The sequence below is a fragment of the Ambystoma mexicanum genome, chromosome 3q (genome assembly GCF_040938575.1).
Source record: "Ambystoma mexicanum isolate Mex_15411 chromosome 3q, UKY_AmexF1_1, whole genome shotgun sequence".
In the NCBI taxonomy this organism is placed as follows: Eukaryota; Metazoa; Chordata; class Amphibia; order Caudata; family Ambystomatidae; genus Ambystoma; species Ambystoma mexicanum.
In genome coordinates, this window is record NC_090926.1 from 879,868,723 (window position 1) to 879,893,647 (window position 24,925).

The 24,925-nt window shown below is 47.5% G+C and overlaps 1 protein-coding gene and 1 non-coding gene across 3 annotated transcripts in view; both read left to right on the plus strand.

Moving 5' to 3' along the window:
• Positions 1 to 24,925, plus strand: part of TEX2 (testis expressed 2) — a 1,181,730-nt gene that overhangs the window by 1,053,684 nt on the left and 103,121 nt on the right. The gene's annotated exons all lie outside the window — the stretch shown is intronic.
• LOC138448152 (U1 spliceosomal RNA) lies at positions 4,133 to 4,294 on the plus strand. Its single transcript, XR_011260005.1, has one exon. It is a non-coding gene; the product is annotated as a U1 spliceosomal RNA (small nuclear RNA).

The window sequence follows — 24,925 nt, forward strand, 5'->3', positions numbered from 1 at the left end:
CGAACGTGGGGGGGATACCCGGAAAGTTCCACAAGGGGATCTCCGGGTTATATGGTGTCTCCAGCTTCAGTCTTTTAAATAATGCTCCCCAAGCCCGGACCGTGCAGTTGACCGGGTCATAAGAGCGAGAGCGGAGAAATGTGGAGTACCGATGAGTGTGGGGTGCGGATGAATGCGGAGGGCGGATGAGTGTATAGAAAGCGTTTGAGTATACAAAGCGGATGAGTGCGTAGGCAGACAGGAGTTAATGCGCTGGGTAGACTGGAATGCATGCACAAGAAAGACAGGAGTGCACACTTATGGAACACATGAGAGCATGCGTGAGGCACACTGGAGAAGAATAGGTCAAGCAAGCATGAATGTGTAGTACAATCCCGAACGCCTGAAATGAACAAAATGAATAGAACGGACCTGCCCGCTCGGAACTGCGTGACATACATAATATGTTTTGGAATGCAGTGAACATTTGAAAGAGTACTTATCATAACACACCTCACGCCTACTCTCTCCCTTACATCACCACTCAACTAGAACACAGAGATACTATGACACCATTCGGTATAACTGTTCTCATATCTACATCTCCCGCTCACTCCACAACACTCTAAGTAAACACTGCTGGTTTCACACCCCCCAGCCAGGCGTTCTCCTCAGGCCTAACGCAGCCACATTCGTCCTGGATAAAGCCAGCCAGAGCGAACACATACTCCTGATCTCTCAACCACCACACCTACCGCTAAGAAGCAGCTATCACCTGAATTCCGCATCAGCTGCACACATACCTGGTGCACACACGCACTTTTGACTCTCTCTTCTCTCTCTACTGACCCGAACTTCGGTTCCCGAGGGCGTTCAACCTACCAGCGCCTTCAGACCATACCAATGGTATATAAGGCGCTATATAAATGCAAAATAACATAACATAACAAAATACCATAATCACAGGTGTCCTTGTGTCTTGGATTAAATATAACTGATCTAATGTCTGCTGGGGATATAGTATGCGCTTCCACCCAATTGTGTGGTATTTCCCCAGAGTCCTCATACCAATACTTCGCAAACTGTGCCTGGGCAAACAGATAGTAAAGCTCAAAGTCTGGGGCCGCTATACCCCCGGTGTCATAGGGTTCTGTCATTTTCACCCCATTCCATATAAAGGTTACTATCAACGACCGTAATCTAGTAAATAAGTCTCTGCCCGGCCATATGGGTATGTTTACAAAAAAATAGACTGAATATTCTACAAAACAAGACAACAAAAGCAAGATATACGAAAGAGGAAATATGTACAAAATGCAGACTGCAAAAGAAGCGAAGAATCTCTAATTCATTTAGTGTTATTTTGCACAGAATTAAGAGACCTGCGAAACTTGTTTCTAGCAAGCAACATCTCTGACTTATGCGATCTAGATGCGGAGAAATGGTGGAGTCTAATCTACAGTTGCCAATCCCCAAAAATAAACTTTGCAACGGTCAAATTCTTAGAAAATACCCTAAAAAGGCTAGACCATATTGATGAGGGAAACACATCGTAAACAATGAATTTGAACGACTGAAAGGATGTGTTGAGTTAATGTTAGATATTCACTTGTTACTCCAAATCATTGATCTAATAATTTTATCTTAATTAATATTGTTGTCAATCGAAATCTATTTTAAGTACTCCACTCGAATCCGAATGGGGGGGTTTAAATTAATTCAGCTTCTCTGGTTTTTCTAGTTATTCTTGAGATAATTTTTAGTTATTTTTTTTGCTACCTCTTACCTTTTACTTATTCCTTGGACCGTTGCTTTGTCGAGTTTGATGTGATCTCATTACGACAGATCTCTTCATGAAACGCAATGTTTTACTGATGTGAAAGGTTTGAAATAAACCAAATACACTTAAAAAAAAAAAAAAAAAAAAAAAAAAATATAATAGTTTGGGGAGGGCTATCATTTTGAGTAAAGCAATTCGACCATATAAGGATATGGGGAGGCGTCCCCAGATCTGTAGCTTAGTGCTCAACGTCTGAAGTGCCTTCTCGTGGTTGTTCGCGTAAAGGAAGGTTGTCCAACATACGGCCCGCGAGCCAAAATGCGGGCCGCCAAGCCATTTTATGTGGGCCGCGAGGCCGTATGTTGGATAACTCTTGAGTAAAAAAAAAATATATATATATATATATTTTTTTTTTAAATGTGCCTGTGCGCAAAACTAACTTCCTCTGGTGACCCCATGGGGTCAACAGAGGTAGTTACAGTCCTCAGCCACAAAGCATTTATTTATGCAATGTTTGTCAGATATCTGACAAACATTGTAGAAATAAATACATTCGTCAAGAAGATCTTGGGACTTGATGATGGAGGAAGGAGAGACTAATTTGTATCACGGCATAGTGAGGGTTACCTCGGGAATACCATTAATTTTCAGTGAGCGCGGGTCCATACAATTGCCTAGTACTCCCACAAACTATGAACAATGGGATTAATATAGTAGCAATTACTTTGCATTTAAATATCCCATTTCAGGCAAGTAGGACCCACCATGCAAGAGAGGAACGGGCTCCGGCCCAGACATGCCCGTTCCTCTCTTGCATGGTGCTCCGAGGGGCAAAAGGCGAGCCGAGATGAAGGGAGGAGGTGGTGAGGTGAGGAGAACAGAGTGCTGGCCCGGGCGAAGGATTATGTGGACAGGTGCTGTGCAGGAGTTCCTCTCGGCATGGGCAGCACAGTGGATTCCTGAACCCCTGATTAGCCGTGGGCCGCTGCTCAGAGGGCCATTATGTGGAGTTACTTTCAAGGTTTGTCATCTCTGGACATATGTTTAGCAGGGGTTGCGGCGACAAAGCCTGTCTGCCCCAAAAATCGTTCTTTTGAATTGCGAATGTCACCGAAGATGAACCTTTATCAGCTGAGAAACTTAACCTTTGCAGTGCTTTTTTTCCTCGTCTCGAGACGAAGAACAACAGCGGGAGCTCAGTTACGTTTACCTCTAAGCACAGTGCGGATTGATGAAAATGTCCATGCATTATACCAAGTACATTGGACATTATAGATGTGGCCAGTGGGGTATCAAAGCATGGCGAATACCACATGTACAGCACAATATGTTACCCTAGTAGTGCCCCAATAACACACTGCAACCTGCAAATGGGCCTCAGTGGACCACCTGCCAAGGTTTCTGGAAGTTGCTTATGATCTTGATCTGTGATCTATGATATGATCTGATATGATAGGTTTTTATAACGCGCTTAATACCCATGCATCAGTGATCCCAATCATAAAAGTGAACAGGCAAGCCCAACAGGTATAACTTATTTTCATTCTTTTAGTAGCGCAGTCTGAGGGCAGCCTATACCCTTCAGGAGAGGTGTGAGCTGATACAGTTGCAACACAAAAAACAATAGTACATGTTCCCAAAATACCTTAGTTATTGTCTTTCGGATCTCAGCAGAGCCAGGCTTTTCAGCATCAGACCAGAAGCATGTGTGCCTTTGCGCTGGGCTGGGGTCAAGTCAGAGAGCAGCAACGATGGGCCCGAATGATGCAGTTCTGTTTGGCAGTGGTGCTGATTTGTGGGTAGAAAACGCTGGGAACAGTAGGCCGTGCCAAGTGGATGGCACTGGAAGACTCAGTGACCTCTGAGCCCGGACAAGGGAATACTTGCCTTTGGCGCTGTGCAGGCTCGGCTGACACAACACAGCATATCGTTACGGCAAAGATGTCAAAGCTTCAGCATTATCATTGAGCAGAACTCTGAGATTCAGGGGTGGTGGAGCGTCGAGGTCCAGGATGATTATGATGGTGTCAATGGGGCCAGCGCTGAGCAGCTCCGCTCAGGAGGGCCATGGGCCCATGTGGGGCCGACAGGCCAGTGGGCAGACTGCAACTGGCCTGCTCGAGCCATCCTGCTATTTATACAAATCTTGGGCCGAGCAGGGCCTGATGGGAGAAAGGAACTTCGCTACAATCTGCTCTTCTGCTGGGCTCTGCATGTTGGAGCTTCCCCCGACACGCGGGACAGGCAGCTCTGCAGATACCTAGAGCTCCCAGGGGGGTGGGGGGTTGGGGCTGGGTCAGGGCCTGCCTTCTCACCCTCGCTTAGCAGGGCTTCCCAGAACTGACCCAACCCCTGCCCTCTTGCATGCAACTCATACTTAGCTGGCAGGGGAGAATCTGATCTCGAGGGCAGATCTCCCAGGGTGAGGCTTACCCATTGCACATCGGATTTGCTGACCCCTGCTATGTTCCCAAATGCGGGATACATGACTGCATTATTTCTGGTAGTGGGGGACTGCGTTCGCGCTCTCCCCCTGATTTATTGGTGAAAGAAAAGGTAAAGTGTGCACTAGGCCTGCTAGGTTGCATACTTTAAGATTGTGCGCACATTGCGTTTCTTCAATTAGGTTCACCTTTGGGTGATCGCTTTTCCACATTTTATCTGTTGAATTGAATTATGCTTCTTTCATCACCACAGAAGTAATGTGTATTACAGAGATAAGCTGCCATATGTATTGGGCACACTGCACATGCTCAGGCAGCATCAATCATGCAGGACAATGCTGGCCTAAATTGGGAACAGCCAGCCTAGACATGTTGCTACAGGGGCATATTTTGGGTACAACCAGCATGACAATGTGTTACATCAGTGACAGTGCTGTCTTACACTGTGGACACATTGATCATTAAAATGTGTTGTGTTGTAAAATGTTCTGTTCTGCTGTTGGTGACATGGAATTTTTATGTTCTCCTTTAGAACTGATTGTAAACCTATGGCTTTTTGGTCACCTTTTCTGCTGTAAAATGCACCATTTCAACCCCATATTTGAAAAAGAATTCCCCCCTAACCCTCCCTAGAACCTTGTAGCTACGCTTGGTCGCCCCCACTATTTCAGAAAAATATTAACACATAGACACTGAAAGAAATCACAAGCAACTAACCTTTGATCACTGCCCATGACACCAAAAGCTATCTTTGGGTCTTCATGGCTATCACTGCCTGTGATGCTATTGTGTCAAAGGTCACACAATATCGCTTTTTGATATACTGCTTTCGGTGAGGTTGTTGACTTTTGGCTCGCCGGCCCACTGGGTGACAAAAAGTTAATGCTTCGGCCCCACATTCAAAAAGGTTGGACAAGCCTGGCGTAAAGGGTTTGCCTGGTTCTAGACACTAACACCCCAAGGTATCTGATATGATGTTCCGACCATTTAAGGCTGCACATAGTCGCAGGGCATTTAGTGGAAGGCGTGAGCGTAAACATTTCCGATTTAGCTAAATTGATGACACACCTCGAATAGTCCGCAAACTCGTGTATATCTGTCATAATGGGCGCTATGTTTTTCTCTGGTTCGCGGATGTATAGAAGCGTATCATCCGCATAAAGCGAAATTAGTTGGGTTGAGCCTTTCATATTTATTCCCCTGCCCCCATGTCGTAGCTGAACAGCAGCTGCCATCAGCTCAATGGTTAAGGCGAACAAGATGGGCGAGAAGGGGCATCCCTGTCTTGTGCCTCTATCTAACTGGAACAGCTCGGAGATGGTTCTGTTGGTGCATAATCTGGTTCCTGGAGCGGAATAGAGCAGCCGCACATATCCAATGAAAGCAGGTCCCACCCCAAATGTTTCCAACACACTAATATACCCAGGACACAGAGTCGAACGCCTTTTCGGCGTCCAGGGTAACGGCAACTGCACTCCTCCCGGGGTCAATCTGGGCCATTATACCAAATAGTCTACGGAGGTTCAATGCAGTGGATCGCAGGAGAATAAACCCATTCTGATCAGGGTGGACCAATGTAGAGACCAAGGGTGCCATTCGGTTAGCCAGCACCTTAGCAAATATCTTGTCATCAACATTGATAAGCGATAAGGGCCTGTATGATGACATGTCGCTAGGTGGCCGTCGGGGCTTAGGTAACACAGTTATGATGGCTTCCCTCATTGTCGGGGGCAGTATGCCTCCCTCTAGGGCTTCCTCCCAGTTCTTCAGTGGTACGGGAGTTAGTTCTGTGCGGAACTCCTTATAAAATTCAGCCCCTAGCCCGTCGGAACCCGGTGCTTTGCCTGACTCTAGCCCCATGATCGCCTCCCCTATTTCCTCCGCAGTGATCGGTTCATCTAGGGCCATTTTATTTTCGAGTGGGAGTTGTGGGAGTCCTAGCGACGTTAAGTATGCCTTAATCTCAGTAGTCGTTTTACTATCCCTGTTTGAATACAGTGTTTGATAAAATTTGGCAAATTCCCCATTTATACCCTCTTTGCTGGTCTTCACCTCTTGAATACTAGTAATTGTCTGTGGCTGTCTCTCCTGCTTAATCAGATTGGCCAATGTTCTACCCGCCTTATTTCCCTCGCCATACCTGCGTGCTCTGGCAGGGGCTGCCATATATTGTGTTTCTCTGGCGGCCAGGTCATTGAAGTTACGAATGTGTTTATGAATCTCAGCCAGGACGGTCCTTTCATGTGTGCGGCGATAGGTTTCCTCAAGGTTGTTTAAGGCATTTTCTACCTCTTCCAGCTCCTTCCTCACTCCCCTCAGGAGGCCAGTAGATTTCGAGAGAAGTGCCCCCCTGGCCCAGACCTTGAAGGTTTCCCAAACAGTGGAGACCCGTGCCACCTTCCCAATGTTGTTAGTAAAGAATTCTGTTATTTCCTCTCGTAGGGATTCCACTACCCCTGGGTCGCCAAGCATCCCACCCGGCATTCTCCATCTCTTAGCTGGCCTGGGAACATCGCTCAGCCAAAGCTCTAGTATAACAGGGGAGTGGTCAGACAGTGTACGGGGCAAGTGTTCGCAGCTGTGCAGCGTCTCTGATAGGCCCTGTGATATAAAGAAATAGTCTATCCACGACTCACTGTCGTGGACGGATGAGTAGTAGGTTTAACTTCTAACATCAATGTGCGCCATGCATCTATTAGTGCCATTTGTGGAAGAAGTTGCCCCAGTGTCAACGCCATTCCAGTTGGTGTCCTCATTTTCGCACTGGATGTATCTATTGTTGGGTCTAAGGCCATGCTGAAGTCCCCACCCCATATTATGGAAGATGCGTCAAGTTTATTAAGGGTTTCATACATATTTAAGTAGAAGTCTGAGTCATCGATGTTAGGGCCATATGTATTCACTAATGTAACTTGTTTCCCAGCTATTTCCCCCCACACCAAAACATATCTGCCCTGCAAGTCCACCTTGTGTCCCGCTACCCAGAACCCCAGCGAGGGATGTATGAGAGTGATTACCCCCCTGGACTGGGACGAATAATTCGTATAATATCGTGTCTTCCAACATTTGGGCATTATTTTTACATTCACTGCACCCATTGCATGAGTTTCTTGCAGCATCACAATTTGAGGGCGATGTCTGGAAACATAATTGCCAACCTTCCTGGCTTTCATTGGGTTGTTCAATCCCCTTACATTCCAGGACAGAAATGGTATTCTCAGCCCCCCTGTACCGCCACTTCCATGTGTATTAGTACCTGCCATATCATCAGCCATTTCCGGTATTCGCATTGCGGGAGCAGCATTCGCAACCGCAAGACCACTTACCCTTCAAACCAAACTTAAAAACAATGCAACTGACCCCCCCGCCCCACTTCCCCGGTAGCTCAACATAGCTAACTGTTACCTGGTATCCTGGCCCCCCACCCGCTTCTTCTCCCCAAACTTGACGATGCTGCCCATTAACACTCAAAACTTGCCCAGTGGGCTTTTTTTACTGAGCTAGTGGACCTTTCCAGAGGGACAGCTAATGTTGCCATCTGGTCACCCACGGAGGAGGCTCCACGGCTCGGTAAACAACGGATCTTGGTCCAGTTCAGTTGTGCTGACTTTTGAAGACATAGAGCCACTGCAGGGAAGGTGTGGTCTCATCCCTCCGCCGAATCTCTTCAGTCCTCGCCAGGGTTAGGTCTCGCATTTTGATCCCTCATTCGGTCTCTAGGGGGCAGCAGAATGGAGGCCTCCACATATGCCATGGCCTCGGCAGGGTTTACAAAGAAGTGGGCTCTCCCTCCGTGCTGGATTCTCATTTTCACCGGAAAAATTAGAGCATAGGGGACATTACGGAGCCGTAGTTGTTTCTTGACCATCTCATCGGATCTGCGTTGCGTTTGTATGTTCGCAGAGAAGTCAGGATATATATGTATTCTGTTCTCTTCGTAGTGCAGTGTTCCTTTTTCTCTGGACAGATGGAGTATTGTGTCCCTATCTCTATAGTTTAGAAGGCGTGCAATGATGGTGCAGGCTGGAGCGCCCGGCCTCGGAGGTGGTGCAAGCGTGCTGTGAGCTTGTTCGACAAGGAAGTGGTTTGAAAGGGATTCTGCACCCAATACAGACTTCAGCAGATCCTCCACCTGCCTTTCCATGGAGCCCTTGCCAAACGTCTCTGAGACCCCGACAATGCAAATGTTATTTCTGCGGGACCTAGATTCAAGATCCTCGCACTTGCTCTGGGTTTTGCGCAGTTCGGTCTGGAGCAGGGCTATATCTTGGCCATGCTGCAAAATCACATCTTCATTTTGAGCTTATCCTGTTTTCTGCTTCCAAAATGCGTGCGCTTTCCTTTTCCACTCGTGCTTTCATGGATCCAATCGTCGCCACTATGTCATCTAACTTGACGTTGACAGCCAGGAAACCATTCTGTACAATTGTTGCCAGGCGGTCTAAAGGGTCTGTGTCTCGGTTTTCGGATGTTTGCGCCGCCCCTCCTGATGCCGCCTGTGGCTGGGAGCTGGCAAAGGAATCCATTGGGCCGGTCTTTCTCCCCCCTGCAGCCTTCTTCTCAGTGCGGCCCATTAGACAAAGTTACCACTTTTGGGGTGGACTGTGCTCTCCCACGTATATATGACTGCTGCCCTGGCGACCAGTGTCGAATTACAGCGGTTATGATGGAGGCTGATGGTGCAGCCTCCGCCCGTCTCCAAGCCCGGGGCGCGCTGCAATGCAGGTGTGGGACTGGGTTCAGTCTCGCCCCAGGCGTACAATCCTACCCCCATAGGTGCTATTATTAAACTCCCACAGTTCTCGTGTGAACACCGTTTGTGGCCAAGGGGTACGCTGACAATATGGTTTCTGTGCAACTCCCTTCAACCCTTAGATGTTGTGGCGACCAGCCCGTTGCCTCGTTTCTCCCCACTCTCCCTGGGGTCCAGGAGTTCTGCTCTCACACAGTTGCCAGCCTGCCCGCTATGTCCCTTTACTCGACTGTTCCTCGGGGCTTCCGACACCTATATGCCTGTCTTCCTGGCGTCTAATAGAGGAGTTCGATGGGTGTGAAGGAAGGTGTTTTAGCGGCGTTTGTCTGGTCTAATTGTTCAAGGCGTGCCGTAGTCCACATGGGTGGTCGGGTCCAGTCCAGCCTCAGGCGTATTCCCCTTGCACGGGGGGTGCTGTACTACAGTTCTTCCCACCCTCAAGTGGGCATTGGGTGTGCCCGAGGGCACACACTGTGTCCTCCGGCCCGCAGCGCACCCTGCTCCTCCCTGAAGCCACGGCGACAAGCAACCCTTAACACCGGGAAGCACTGGCCACGTTGTCATGTTTATCCTCGCGTACACTGGGGGCCAAGGTGTACCGTTTTAAAATGTTCGTCGGCACCCGGCAGTGTGTTCGCCTGCAGCGTACCCCTCACCTTTAATAACACTGTAGTGGCAAGCTTCTACTATTTCAGGGCTACGCCAGCCATGTTGCAACGTTCGCCCTCAATCTCAGGAGGACCCAGATGCGGCGGATAGGAAGGTGCGGCAGCCCCTCTGCCATGCCACTCCCCGATTGTAAGTATTACAGGGCCCCTGGTGTTCCCCTCTGAGAGGGTACGTGCTGCCGTCGCGGCGTATCCTCTGGTACTCGAAAGGATTCTCCACCCGGAGCCTGGTGTGGGAAGGTCAGCGTTCGTATCGTCGCCCAGGCAGGTGGAAGAAAGGCGGAATGTTGCCTCACTCCGGCAGCGCCTATGTGTTGGTGGGCTGCCCCTCCCCCACCTGGCCGGCCCGCAGTTGCGAGCTCCGGGCTCGCGTGGAAGTTACGTGGAGCCCATGGGCGGTCACGTCGCAGCTCTTCAGACGCAGCAGTCTCACCCACGGATATCTCCGCTGTCCCTGGGTCTACGAGTTCTGTTTTTCCAGGGTATTTCCCCCAGACCTTCCGCCGTAATATTCTGTAATTGTTCGTCAGACAACTTGGAACTGGGAGGATTTACAGGATGAAAGGATTTCGAACGAGCCGGAGCTCTCCACTTAGGCGGCCATCTTAGATGTGCGCAACAGCGCCCCCAAGGCTATGCAATAACTTAAAATTGCTGGAAACAAAAAGTTCAAATTGGTTCCCTTCATGCAATGGTAAAACAAATTCTCTAGCCTCCAAAGACTTTCCAAATAGACAAAGCCAAAGTCTTTGAGCTTCCCATTACCTGTGTACTTGTCTTCACCTGGTTATGGGGATGTCACCCCTTTCCGTCTTTACTTCTGCTTGCCATTCTTACACGCTCTGTTTTCCTTTTCCTGCTGGGGTCCTGTGTCCGGTAAAGTAGACGGTTGGACCAAGATCGGGTAACTCCCAAACTCTAGGGTGCGGACCAGGGGAATGAAGCAGCGTAAAATGCCAAACACCTATTATGCAAGCTACTCCTATTGGGATACCAACCAGTATCCCTAGTGACCTGTCCTCTCTCCTACTTGCCTTCATCACATGCACAACTCTGACTCCCAATCTTCCTACTCACCCGCTCTGGTTGCGCCTCTCTTCATTCGTCTGAAAACCACCATCTATACAACTGTCACTTGAGGTCTTCATTCCTCAGGGCACCTTCTTTACTAGTCTGAACACCCCCTCATTTATACTAAGGTCTCCCTCCGAAGCAGCCCCTCCGAGACCCTTGGTCTCTTTCCCTAACACCCAACTCAGGCTCTTGGGCTCCTGCTCCAGCCCTTTTCTGGGATTCTGCCCATCTGCTGATCCCTGAGGTATCAGCACAGTCCAGCCTTCTGGGTCTCTTCCACAGTCGTGTGGGCTTTGGGCACCCTCCACCCAGCTTTAAATTGGTTCCTCTCTCTTTCTCCTGTCTCCAGCTCACAGCTTCCTTCTGCTCTCTCCAAATGCCCACACTTGCGGATTGAAGCGGTGTGCTATTTTATAGTGCTGTGTTCCTGCCTTGCAGCCTCTGGTGAAAGGGGATTCACCTGTGTTAGCTTGGATGGGAATGGCTTATCAGACTATACCCCTGGGTTTGGTTTACAGCCATGGTGTGGGACCTGATATTGGCTAGACTCTCCCCTTGAGTGGTTCTCTCTTGTGACCATACTCTGGCCATGCGCTTATAGTATTATCCCTTACCCTATCTGCTCTTAACTGCCAGTATGCATGCCTGTTGTGGAGATCTTGGCCAACTGTCTTTTGGATTTTCCAGCGTAGCTCAGGTCCTTCTCCTTGTGCAGATTTAGGAGAGATTTGTGCAACCATGCAAGGGGACCCAAGTGTTCAGGCACTGAAGGTTCAATGGGAACAGTGTTCCTCACTTTACATACAGAGGTAGTGGCTATAGAGTCCCCAGTTTCAGTGGAACAGAAATGCTGTGCTTTGGGGAGCGTTTGATTCCCTTCTCCCATTTGGTCTGTGCTTCTCAAGTGTATGCTTCTGTGGTCTGTACAAGTCCCCCAGCAAGTGCTGTGTGAATAGCTTGTCCCTATCTTTCTGGATCCTGGGTCCTATAAAGTACCCTTCGAATGGATTGTGTCCTCCAACGTATTCCTCATCTTTGATATTCTCATCCAGCTTTGGCTGCATCGGAAAATAAATTCTCGGCAGAGGGTGCTGTGCATTGATGGCGTTGAGTCGATGTCCCTCGAAGGCCTCCGTCGAGGGTGACGTCATCGGGTGTACAAGTAGCACGCGTGGCGCCCGTTGGCCTCAGTTCCGTTTTTCCGCAGAACGTGTTGCTTTGGAGACTCAGCGCGCCTCGTTGCTATTTTCTGCTACGCTGTTCCATTCTTCATAAAAATCATCGAAGATGTCCTCTTCATCGACCCCAACTACCACTCGTTCGGTTTTCAATAAGTGCAAGGAGTGCAGTTCTAAGATGTCGATCACAGACCTGCATCAATCGTGCCTGGGAGAAGACCACGACACAGAGGCCTGCTCGAAGTGTCGGGCGATGACGGGTAAAGCCCTGCGAGAGAGGAAGGGGAAATTGCAGGTGGGTCATAAATCTAAATCTGACCGATCCTCGACCGTTGAGGCGAGAGTTAATTTCCCTCGATGCGAAAGGAAGGAAGAAAGGTCGAGATCCCGAAGTGGCTCCCACTACTAGTCTTCGACAAAAAGATCGAAGAAATGACGCCACCTTTCACCATTTTCATCGTCGTCAGACGAATCCCCAAGTAAATTTAGGTGCCCCACTAAACATTCTTCTTCCAAAGAGTGGGAAACATTTTGTTTGTAAATGGTGGAGGTGTTTGAGAATGCCAAGCCTCGGTCCGCGCCTTCCGGCTGAGAGCGTTCCCGTACCGACACTTGTGCGCCCTCGAGCCCGGATGATGGAAGGAGATCCGATCGTGAGCCCTCGAGGTCTCTGATAAAGAACAGTCATTTGAGCCGGGACACGTGCTCAAGGTCTTCGACGCCGTCCAAAGCTCTGTACACCCTTAAGGCGAAATCCTCGAAGGTCGTCATTGAAACCTTGACGCTTTCGACGCCATTTCCACCTTCGGTGGCATTTTCATCAACGCCTTTGTCGACGTTGACACCAAAGCTATCGGCGCCAAAGATTACTAAGGTTCCATATCAATCCTCTGAGCATGTTGCAGCAAAAGAAAAAGCTGCTAAAACAAAACCTTCCGCAAAACCAACTCCTCCTGAAAGATCTTTCACTCCTTTCCCTAGAAAGGAATTCTTTAAATCTTTATATTCAATTTTTGAATAACAGAAAGGATCTGAGGATGAGGAGGTTACTTTTGGTCTGGAGTTTGGTAATCCTGTGTACTGGGAAAGAATGTCCTGATAATGACGGACAACACAGTGGCCATGCATTACCTCAACAAAAGAGGTGGTGTAGGGTCACTACCACTGTGCAGAGCGACAATGCAGCTCAATGCAATTCAAGAAGAAATCTCCTTATTGGCAGTTCACCTGGCCGGGGAGGAAAACACAACAGCGGATGTTCTGAGCAGGCAGAGTGCAGTGTCCCACGAGTGGGAACTAGCTCAGGAAGTCCTTCAAGAGATTTTCGCCCTTTGGGAACCCCTCAAGTAGACCTGTTTGCGACCGGGATGAACCAGAAGTGCCAAAGGTATTACTCGAGGGAATTTCCTCTGAGAGGAGCTCTAGGAGACTCATTCGTGGTGGATTGGGATTTCCCTATACTATACGCGTTCCCTCCGATCCATGTCATTCCTCAAGTCATCAGGAGGTTGAGACTGTTCGGAAACCGCATGATCCTAATTGCCCTGGTTTGGGCCAGGAAATCGTGGTACCCGGATCTTCTAGACATGGCCATCTGTCCTCCAATTCGTCTCCAGCAGCGAGAGAATCTTCTCTCACAAAGGAAGGGACAGGTTTTCCATCTAGATGTCAACACTCTCAACATTCACGCTTTGTTTCTGAAAGGCTGATATATAAGGATTGGGACCTCCCGGATAACGTCATGGAGGTGTTGCTTTCAGCAAGAAGGCCAGCAACAAAATCTCTGTGCCGTTGGAATAAGTTTTGCGACTGGTGCAGGGAAAAGACTGTTGATCCTTCTCTATGTTCAATACCAGAGGACGTATCTTTCCTCTTATCAACACAAAGGTCTCAATGTTGGGACCATAAAAGGTTACCTAGCAGCGCTTTCTATCTTCAAGCGCTCTTCAGAACACTGTTCCTACTTTAAAATTCCCTTGGTGATTCAATTCCTAAAAGGACTCACTAATGTGCTCCCACCTTCTTCTTTTCAAGTTCCAGTTAGGGAATTTAATCTGGTTCTAAAGTTTTTGATATGTGCCCCATTTGAACCTTTGCACATATGCCCATTGAGGTTGCTAACATTCAAGACCATTTTATTGGTCGCATTAACATCTGCATGTAGAGTGAGCGAGTTGCAGGCACTATCTTCCAGGCCACTCTATACTGTGTTCCACAAGGATAGGGTTGTGTTGAGGTTGAAAACCTCCCTCTTACCTAAAGTCGTGTCTGATTTCCATTTGAATCAGAAAATCATTCTGCCGGCGTTCTATCCTGCGCCGCATCCCGGTAACGAGGAGGAAAGACTCCACAGGCTGGACCCTAGAAGGGATTTAAGCTTTTATATTTTTAGGCTTTCCAAGCTCAGAGTTGATGACCAACTCTTTATTAGGTATACCAGTAGGAAATTGGGTCAAGCGGTTTCAAAGCAGACCTTGTCAAGATGGATTGTACTTTGCATTTCAGAATGCTACAGGTTGGCTGGTAAGGACCCGCCAGAAGGCTTGAGAGCCCACTCGACCAGGGGTATAGCCTCTTCGACAGCCCTTCAAAGGGGTGTCCCTATTAAATCAATTTGTGATGCAGCAACTTGGTCTTCAATGCATATTCTCACAAAGTATTATAGTTTAGACGCTTCCAACTCTCAGGAAGTCGCCTTTGGTAAGGCGGTACTATATTCAGCGTTGTAAGATACCATCAATCTCAAGATTATACTACCTCCACCAAATTCCTTATACTGCTTTGGGAGTCTATCTAAGATGGGGAATAGGGTGGAGGACACAATCCATTCGAAGAACAAGTTACTTACCAACTGGTAACGTTCTTTCGACTGGATGTTCCTCCACCGTATTCCTCATCGCCCTCCCATCCTACCCCTCTGTAGAATTTCTTATGTTACTACTTTAGCTCTCGCAGGGCTGCCTACCGTCTGCCTACACTAACAACCAACACAAACAGGAGGGAAAAACAGAACTGAGGCCAACGGGCGCCACACGTGCTGCTTGTACACCCAATGACGTCAACCTCGACAGAGGCCTTCGAGGGACATCGACTCGACAGAGGCGACGTACGGCACCCTCTGGAGATTTTTTTTTTTCCGATGCAGCCGAAGCTGGATGAGCATATCAAAGATGAGGAATATGTTGGAGAAACATCCAGTCGAAAAAACGTTGCCAGTTGGTAAGTAACTTGTACTTCTAAGGCTGTCGTCCTTCCAGAGTGGGAGATTGATCGATCAGGCCACTTGCGAACTTTCCCTGCCTTGCAGTGTGGGTGCAGTGAAGGTGACCACGAGATCCTCATACCACCGCAGGCCTATCATCCTCTAGCTTGGGGAGGTACCTGTGCCCTTTGGTCACTACACTTGGGTCCCCACATGTTGGCAGTGGACGTTGTCACACCCTAAAGCCTCCTTTTCTTTATGTATCTGTACCCATGGGGTATGGGGGTAGAGAACAGGCAGGGGAAACAAATGGTTTTAGGGCATGGATGCACATATGCCAGCTATACAATTCAATTTCACCTTTCCATTAAGAATAATTTTGACTCCTTCTGTGCAGGGTGAATAAAACATTGTAGTGAAGTGGGAGTGATGCATACTAGGAATGCAAGAGTCACTATGGTGAGAGGCTTACACTGTTCAAAATAAGGTAAATGAGAACATGGTATGGTATTATGTGCTAGCAAAGCACAAACCAGTTCCTCCGAAAGGCAAGTTGGTGCTAAAGGATGCATGAATGTGAATACAAACTACTAAAAAAAGTGACGCCTAAGCAAAAACAGAAGTCTTTTGATATTTCCTAAATCTCAGCTATTCTACAATAGAACAAAGTATGACTGGGTGTGCCTTCGCCAACACGCCCGCTAGGCCGCCTATCCACGCACATCCAAGGGGACAGACATTGAGTTGCTGATCATGGTGTTTTATGTCATGGAGTGACTTGTCGGGTGACGGTGCTCCACTGTTATCTAGGTTGTATTACTCACATAAACGCACTTGTGATTATTCTGGACTTGTCATTATGTGAAGTTAATAAAAGGAGGGAGGCGCACGAGTGTGGACTTAAGTCAAACCGTTGTGTGAGTGTTTTTTAATTTTGTCTCCTCTGACCTGTTATCTCTAAGCTGCAAAGTTTCTCTCATGGCTGTACCATATTTGAATGAATGTATTGTATAGACTAAGCAGAAAGCAACTGCAAACCAGCATTATAAACTGTTCTGTGCACTACACATATGGTCTTAAAGACTGCACTATGGGATATGTAAATCCCATTATATTGGCAAAGTGCCAGAGAAGCATGATCATTCTATCCATTTTTAGAAGAATTCCGGCTAAAATGTTTGTATCGGCAGGAAATAAAAAGCCAAGGACTTTGGCAACTCAACGTAAATCACATTACAGTAGTCGAGTCTGGCCACCACAAAGGAGCTAACCAGCTGGACTTAATCGGAGAAGGAAACATATCTAATTTATCATTTGCAGTGCCCTAGCTAGAAAACCCAGCAGTGGAAAACAGCCTTAATCTGGGCCTTCATGACAGTTGTTCATCCAGGTTCCAGATTGGTGATTCATTGAAGTTGCCTAATGCCGGCGACCACAGGAAAGACTATCAATGATTCAGTTTGTGATCACACAGTACTCTCTATTCTGAAGGGTGTAATGGATCACTCCTTCCCCTTTTCTACCAAACACTTAAATACAATTTGTGCATCATTGCTGCGGTCGTATCCATGGGAAAATATGTGCCCTTACCTGAAGAGAGGTGGAGACCACAAAGCAATCTGTGGTGCTGTTTGTCCAACTTCACACTGTTAAATGATAAGCATGGAGCTTTGTGCTGCTGCTAAAGGTGAACAAAAATACAAAATGTTTTTGTTGTTGTTTTAAAAATGTTTTACAACATCCCTTTCCGTCTCCATATATCCCAGTGACAACATACCCAGAGCACTGGCGGGGTGGTTCAGGATGCCAGTAACCTACGAAGAGTTATGAAACTTGGAATGCTATAAATAGCTCAGTGACCAAAGAGGAATGGAAAGGGGAAGTGAAGAGTCCTGATTAATGTGACGTGCACTCTGTTACAGCAAGACCGGCACAAAGCGAGAACTCTTTCTTTCGTGTCCATGAACATGTGCCCCTTGCTGCTGGTCTGAAGGGATAGTAGGCCAGAGAAGCCAGAAACAAGGAGGGAGATGGAGGAGGATGAGAAGAGGGGAGAGGCAAATGTCCTGACTGAGCTAGCATGCAGAGGGCCTAGAGAAAGCAGTGGCAAGTCTACCCAGGAAAGAGAGAGATCACACTCGATACAGACTCAATAAGACTATAAGAGCTGTAGCCAGCCATTGGATTTAAGGACCCATCTATGAGTACACACATGAGAAAAAGCATACACTTGAACTGAATGTGGTAATAGCTGGGCACAGTCACCAGCCCTAAGGACCCATTGCCAAATACGCACAGAAGAAAAATATACTTCTGCAGCATTTGTGAAAAGAACATTGCTAGTTTTTCAACTTCAATGGTTCATCCGAGAATAAATATCGGAGAAAAGCCATATAGGTGCAGCAAACATGGAAATAGCTTTAATCGGTCATCAACGCTAAGGACCCATCATACAAAAACATAGTAGATAGAAAGGTTTTCAAGCCACGTATGCTGGAAATGTTTTCCAGATTTCCGTGATTTGGTTAACAGCTAATCTGATAGTCCTTTATCAACTGCCCCCTCCCCGTGTGCAATAAACAGTGATAATTTGAACCAGAGTCCCAAGTGCTCTGTTGTACTTACCTCATGACAATCTCCATTCCTGTCCACTCCAAGCTTGAACTGTGCACCCTGTCATGTAGAGACACAAGTAAAGAATTACGTTTGCTGGCCAGTGCTTGGCAAGGTCAGGAATTAGCAGTGGGGATCGGGAGTCTAGTACTTCATTGCAGGTATTTCGGGGCCCATCTGTCATATAGGAACAGTTATTTTGAGATGTTCTGATTTAACCGAAGGGCATAGCTATTGCGGATTGTGGACTGAGCTTCATGCCAACTTGCTCCAGCTCGCTTTCCTCCTCCGATTACCTGCGTTATATCTACAATTTTTTTTAACTCTGCCTCCCATCCAGGATTTGGTGACGTAGTGTATGGGGGTAAGGTGGCTTTTTTTTTATTTAGCAGTATTCATTTGACTGGACTTCAGTATATCTCTGTCCTTATTCATCATGTTCATTTTTCATGTTATTTGGTTTTCTTGTTCCTCTTGTTCTTGCTTTTCTATCTTCCTGTGGCTTATTAAGATCCCCTAGAGACTGATTATCATACCTAAATTACATCCAGAGGGGGCTGACCGAGCCGCTAAAAATGCTGGAGCCTCATATCCACTCTAAACAACCTCAGAAGGCTGACTTAAACTAGAGAAAATGATGAATCCAATTTCTGATGCTTGTGAATCTGCCTAGAATCGCATGCTGTGCCTATAGTCCTACATTTAGTGGTCATCGTGGAGCATTGCATCTTTTTGCAAGATCAAAAAAGGGATGTCGATATGGGTGTGACTGTAACACTGTCCCTAACGTGACGTGTAGTGTACTCAAAACCCTACACGCGTCGCGGTCCCACGAGATTGGGTTTTTCCACCTATCTAGTCGATCGTACAAATGCAGAACTTGTAAGAGTTAATATTGCTTGATCCATATTAAGCGGTTCGCGCTTATCTTCTCGGTGGCAGTTTCAACAAACTAACTAACTAAAAAGGTTTTTATATAGCACCCAAAGGCCTCTGGGCCCTCACAAAGACAAACAACATGCATAACAAATAGGCTCAGAGGGGGATAGAAGAAAGTCGCTTAGGGCAGCAACTAGCAGAATCCTTAGGAGAGTGGCTGAGGTTAACCGGTGCCAGTGAGTGACTTTAGGCATCAAAGAGGAATGTCTTATGGCATTTTCTAAACTGTTGTAGTGTTGGTAATTGTTTCAGATATAATGGAAGCATGTTCCAGTTTTTTGGGGCCCAAACATCGAAACTTGCTTCACCTAGTTTCTTCAGGAAGGTGCGTGGTTGAACAAGTAGCATCTGACTATTGGATTGCAATATGCGCTTAGGGATGTCTGTTTTGATCCTTGATTTCAGGTATTCTGGGGCTTTGTCTGAAAGACATTTGAAGACTATGACAAGCTCTTTAAATTTCAGCCTTTGCTGAATAGAGAGGCAGTGTAATTTATTTCGATGATCAGAAATGTGGGATTGACGGCTCAGTCCACAAACCGCTCGAACGGCTCCATTTTGTATTGTTTGAAGACTTCTGATGTTCCCTTTAGAGGTACCTATTAGGAGGCTATTGCAGTAGTCTAGTTTAGTATTAACTATTGCTGCTGCAATAGACGCTTTGTTAGCTTCTGACAGATAGAGACGTATTTGCCACAAAAGGTAAGCAAATAAGCTACATGACGATTTAAGGTAGGAACCATGTATCTGAAATGTTAAATGGGCATCAAAGAACACACCCAGAGTCTTCACATGATCAGATCCAGGGATGCTATTCCCGCCTATTATAAAGGCCTTATACATTGGTCCAGTTTTTTTATCCTATGAGGTGTGCTGATGACTAGCAACTCAATTAAGGGCAAGGGAGTTAAGAGCCATCCACTTCTGGATTGCCTCATAAATCTTATTTATGGCAGCAAGGTCATCGTTATAGACCCCAGATATTCTGATAACTATCTGGGTGTCATCAGCATAGTTTGCAAACTTAATACCCAAAGGTTTTAACAGGTCACATAGGCATTTAATATATATATATTAAAGAGCAAGGGGGACAGGCATGATCCCTGAGGGACACTGCATCTGACGGGAACTTTCATAGACTTAAAGGATCCTTTAGCAACGCATGCACTCCTAGGGCCAAGAAATGATTTAAGCCATAGGACTGCTTCTGGGGAGCAGAAACCAATTTTCTGAAGTCTCTCTGCCAAAAGAGCATTATTGACCAAGTCAAATGCAGAGGAGAGGTCCAACAGAAGGAGAAGAGCAGAGTTTCCTTCCTCAATGATTTCCTGCCTCACCGATGGTCCTTCTACCGTTGACTGATATCTGCACAGTAGGGATAGTGGGCCCCTGTTATTACCAACTGTCTCTCGAGAATGCCTCTTCTTTGCCCCTCCTCTATTCTTTCCTTTGGTGTGGCTGTCGTATCCCGCTGTTATGGAGCGGACACCTTTTAAATTCTGCCCGTTTGCAACTGCAAATTTCCCTCGAAAGCTACCCATCGGCAGTGCAATCAGTGTCTCCCTCGTGACCACGACGAGCGGCGTTGCAAGACCTGTAAACTTTTTCGGCTCAAAACCTTGACAGGCACATGAAGCAGCGGGCGGCCTACACCATATAGGTCGACAGTCATTCTCCCACCGGCACCTCAGACGAGGAGTCTGTCGGCAGCCACGGCTCTGATTCAAAGGCTGTTGACCTATCAGTGAAACCTGCGTGTCTGACCCGACAAACATGCCACCGTCAGTGTGATGGGGAGATTACAACACCCCAGCGACAACGACACACATGCAACACCTTCACCTAAGCACACAGCCCTTACGCCTTTCTTGTCAGATCTGCTGAGAAAGCCATTGACGCCCACGGGTCTACGCACAACGATAAGTCTTCTGTTTCAGTGGGTGCCCATGCTAAATCCTGAACCCTCGATGCAGTAGCCATCAATGATCAATTCGTCAAACACTTCCAAAGCTTCGGGAGAAACTTTCTAAAGCCTGTGTACACAGCTCTGACCACAAACAGGCTTCCCTCTTTCCCGAGGGCTATTCTCCGGCCTCTCCTCTTTCCAGGGCCCTGCAGTAGGACCCAGCTCCAGCTGCCCAGCCCTTTCCTCCTCCTAATGATTCGGCCTCCTCTGTGTGGACTAGAGATATATTTGAGGCATGTATGGACAAGATGGCTGAGTTTATTAATTTTACAGGCCAGTTTGATGATATTCTAAAACGCCATAGGTCTGTTGATTCCTGTTCTGTCCCTCAGAAGTGCCAGAAACTCCTTTCACCAGGTACACAGTTTATATCCTTGGAAGAACACCGTCCTCAAGATCTCCAGGTGGATGTATTTCTGGATGACTAGGATGACGCTGATCAGGACATCCACTATGTCCCTGACCTTAGCCATACTGCTAAGGACCATGCCTCTCCAGACCCATACTGGGACCCTGCTGATTATTAGGGCACATGGCATTCTATGCCTCCCCGTGACCCTGACCCTGTGAAAAATGTTTTAGACGCTCCTCCGGTTGCTCAACCATGGAACACGTCGCCCATTGACGATCAGATGTTTTTTAACAACCTTCTTAAGAAGGCGGCTGATCATTTTAAAATCACCACCCAAGAAGCTGTCCCTGACTCAGCCTTTGTCGAGGACATCCTTAAAGAAAAGGTACCGGTCAGCCAGGCTATTCCCCTCCCGAACTCGGGGAAGAAGAAAAGGTACCGGTCAGCCAGGCTATTCCCCTCCCGAACTCGGGCAAGAAACCCCTGGCTCCTTCTTTTTTGACCCCCCGTTCACTTGTGCGGTCAACCCTTGAATGGAGAAGATGTTCAGCCCAGCGCCATCAGACCCTCTGTATATCAGGCGCAACACTGCCCCATATTCCCTAGTCGTCACAACACAGAAGAGGGGAGGAGTGCCATTATTCTAGTCGGAGTCTCCTCCAGACAAGGATTATAAAAAATGGTATGCACTCGGCAAACGTGTCACCACCTCTGCCGCCTTCTGTACCTGGATTGCCAATGACACCACGCTCCTAGCGGGATACAGTGACGTTCAATGGGGACTCGTTCAAGAGGGCCTCCAGAGAGTCCCGGAACCTACCCACACTGAACATCTAATCGTGGTTGCAGAAGGACAGCAGGTCACACAAAATATCCCCAAAATAAGCCTACACTCTGCTGAGAAAGTGTGAGGCGTCCTGGCACAAGGGACTCTTCTAAAATGCATGTCTTGATGAAGAACTTCGGACTCAAGTGAGAGACCCAGGCTTCCCTCATCAATAAACCGGTGGAGGATGCCACCCTTTTCGGTAAGGCGGTCGATGAGGCGTTGGAAACTGCCAAAAAGGAGCACAAGCCCTTAAAATCACTCAATCCGATCTTGGCCAAAGCCTTTGTCCAGCGAGGAGTTTGTAATACATGCCGGCCCTTTCACGGGCAATCTTTCTCCCACTCCCTACAAGGACAGTGTGGTTCAGGAGGAACCCATTGGTCTTCCGGTCAGGGTACCTCTGGTGGTTTTCAGTCCCCACAGCAGTGGGGATTTCGACAAGGGAAAGGCAGAGGCTCCCCAGCCTCAACCACTAAATGACTCAGCAGTACGGGTCCCCTCCCATGTTTCCCCGGTCGGGGGACGTCTAACATCTTTTACCCACGCATGGGAGGGGATCACTTGAGATCAGTGGGTACTAAAGACAGTCGCCCACGGTTACTGGTTCAAATTCCTCTAGCCTCCCTGCTACCATCCACCCAGAAGCAGACGACTGTCATCAGAGCATCTGCAAATCCTGTTGGAAGGGGTCGAGGTCCTTCTAGAAAAGGGAGCCATATAAGTCATCCCTCATCACCAGGTAAACCAGGGTATTTATTTAGTTTACTTCCTTGTACCCAAAAAGGATCTAACCAATGCGCACTGTTACAAATCTGTGTCCTGCAAACAAATATGTCAAACCTCAAACATTGAGGATGACAACTCTTCAGGAAGTATTCACACTGTTGCAACGGGGTGCTTACATGGCCACATTGGACATGAAAGATACATACTTTCATATTTCAATGTTGCCAGTGCACAGAAATTGCATCCTTTTCGGCATTACCTCAGCCCCAAGGGTGTTTAAAAAGATACTAGCGGTAGTGGCGGCTCACCTGCGCAGGTAATCCATCCCCATGAATCCCAACTCAATGACTGGCTCATAATGGAGACTCGTATGGATACCCTGAGGACAGAAGATCTCCTTTTCAATCTGGGGTTCTCTATCAACAAGAAGAAATCAAGTCTGGTCCTCTGCCAAGTCAACTAGTTTCTGGGGGCCCTAATATGGATAGACGATGGCCTTGTCTTCCCCTTGCATGAGAGGGTTCAAAACATGTTGTTCCAGATCCCTCACTATGTAGCCGGTCGGCGGGTAACCGTGCGCAAAACCATGCGGCTGCTAGGCATGATGGCTTCCTGCGTTTACACACACTCGTCTGCGCATAAGCACCATGCAGGAGTGGCTCTCGAGCCAATGCTGTCAGACCAGCGGCCAGTGGGACAATCTAGTGGCTGTCTCTACAGCCCTCGTTCAGCCTCTGCAGTGGTGGTCAAAGGAAAACCTTCTTTAAGAAAACCCTTTACCACCCCAGCAGAAGAGGCCACTCTCACTACGGACGCATCTCTGTTGGGGTACGGAACTTGTCTCCTTCTACAGACAGTGCATGGGATGTGATCCTCATCAGTAGCATCCAATCATATCAACCTGTTGGAACTATTCGCAGTATTCAAAGCTCGGAAAGCATTCCTAGCACACCTACATGGGAAGACAGTTCTTGTCCTCACAGACAGCACTGGGGCCATGTTCTATCTGAACACATAGGGGGGCACTAACTCTCCAGGGCTAGCCCAACTGTCACAGAACATTTGACATTGGGCACTCGAACACATGTTCCTACTATCACAAGATATTCCAGGGGAACACAATCTTATAGCAGACATGCTCAGCAGAGACTCATCTACCATAGAGCATGAGTGGCATTTGCAAGAACACATTCTACTCAACGTCTTTGCAGAATGGGGTTTTCCAGACATCGACCTGTCCGCGACTCGGGAGAACGCCCAATGCCTAGACTACGCTTCCAGGTACCCTGGATAACATGGTCCGGGAAATTTGCCTATGCTTTTCCCCCCCGATTTCCCTTCTCAACAGAATAGTAAACAAGATGCACCAGGAACAAGTCACAATGACCCTGGTGGCACCCATGTGGTCCACAGCCACGGTTATCCCATCTCATGAGGATGTCAGTCTCCCCACCCAGGAAACTGCCCTGCCCATACAAAATGCTGTCACCAGAACTAAGGAAGACGCTGCACCCGTGCCCCCAAACGCTAAACTTAGCAGCTTGGCTCCTGAAGTCATAGAGTTTGGGCTCCTCCAATTACCTCAAAGATGCATGGAAATACTAAGGAGGCACTTAAACCTAACAGCAGACACTGTTACTCCAGTAAGTGGAAACGTTTTGTTATTTGGTTCAATTCTAACAACGTTAACCCTATTAACTGTTCTCCTAAAGATATTGTCCTTTATTTAACACACCTATTAGACTCGGGACTTGTTTTCTAAAAGTGCACCTCGTTGCCCTCTCTGCGTATACCACATCTCAGAGAAAGGTTTCATGGTGGAAAATCCCTGTAATCAAAGCTTTCATGGAAGGAATAAAAAGACGTCACCCTTCTGTTTCCCACCCAACTCCCGGATGGGACTTGAATGTTGTTCTCACAAGATTGCTAGGATCTCCTTTTGAACCAATGCACAAAGCTAGCCTTAAGGCCCTCACCTATAGAACTGCCTTCCTAATGGCCATTACCTCTATAAGGAGAGTTAGTGAACTGCAGGCTCTCTCAGTTCAAGACCCTTTTATGACTATTCACAAAGATGAGGTGGTTTTACGCCTCAATTCATTTTGAAGTTCCATGTCAACTAGTCAATCAAACTTCCTACTTTCTTTTAGAACCCCACTAGCTTAGCTTAAAGAAGCATCCATACACTAGATGTTAGGAGAACCATCATATAATACCTTGAAAAGACTAAACCTCTAAGAAAAACTAGCCAATTCTTTGAGTCTGTGGCTGCTGGTAGAGAAGGAGATCCTATCTCTAAATCAGCTATTTTCAAATGCATTGTTAAATGCATCTCACTGTGTTACTTTCTGGCCAAGAGAGACTTACCCTTTACACCTAGAGCTCACTCTACTCTGGGCACAGAGGCTGCCATGGCATTCAT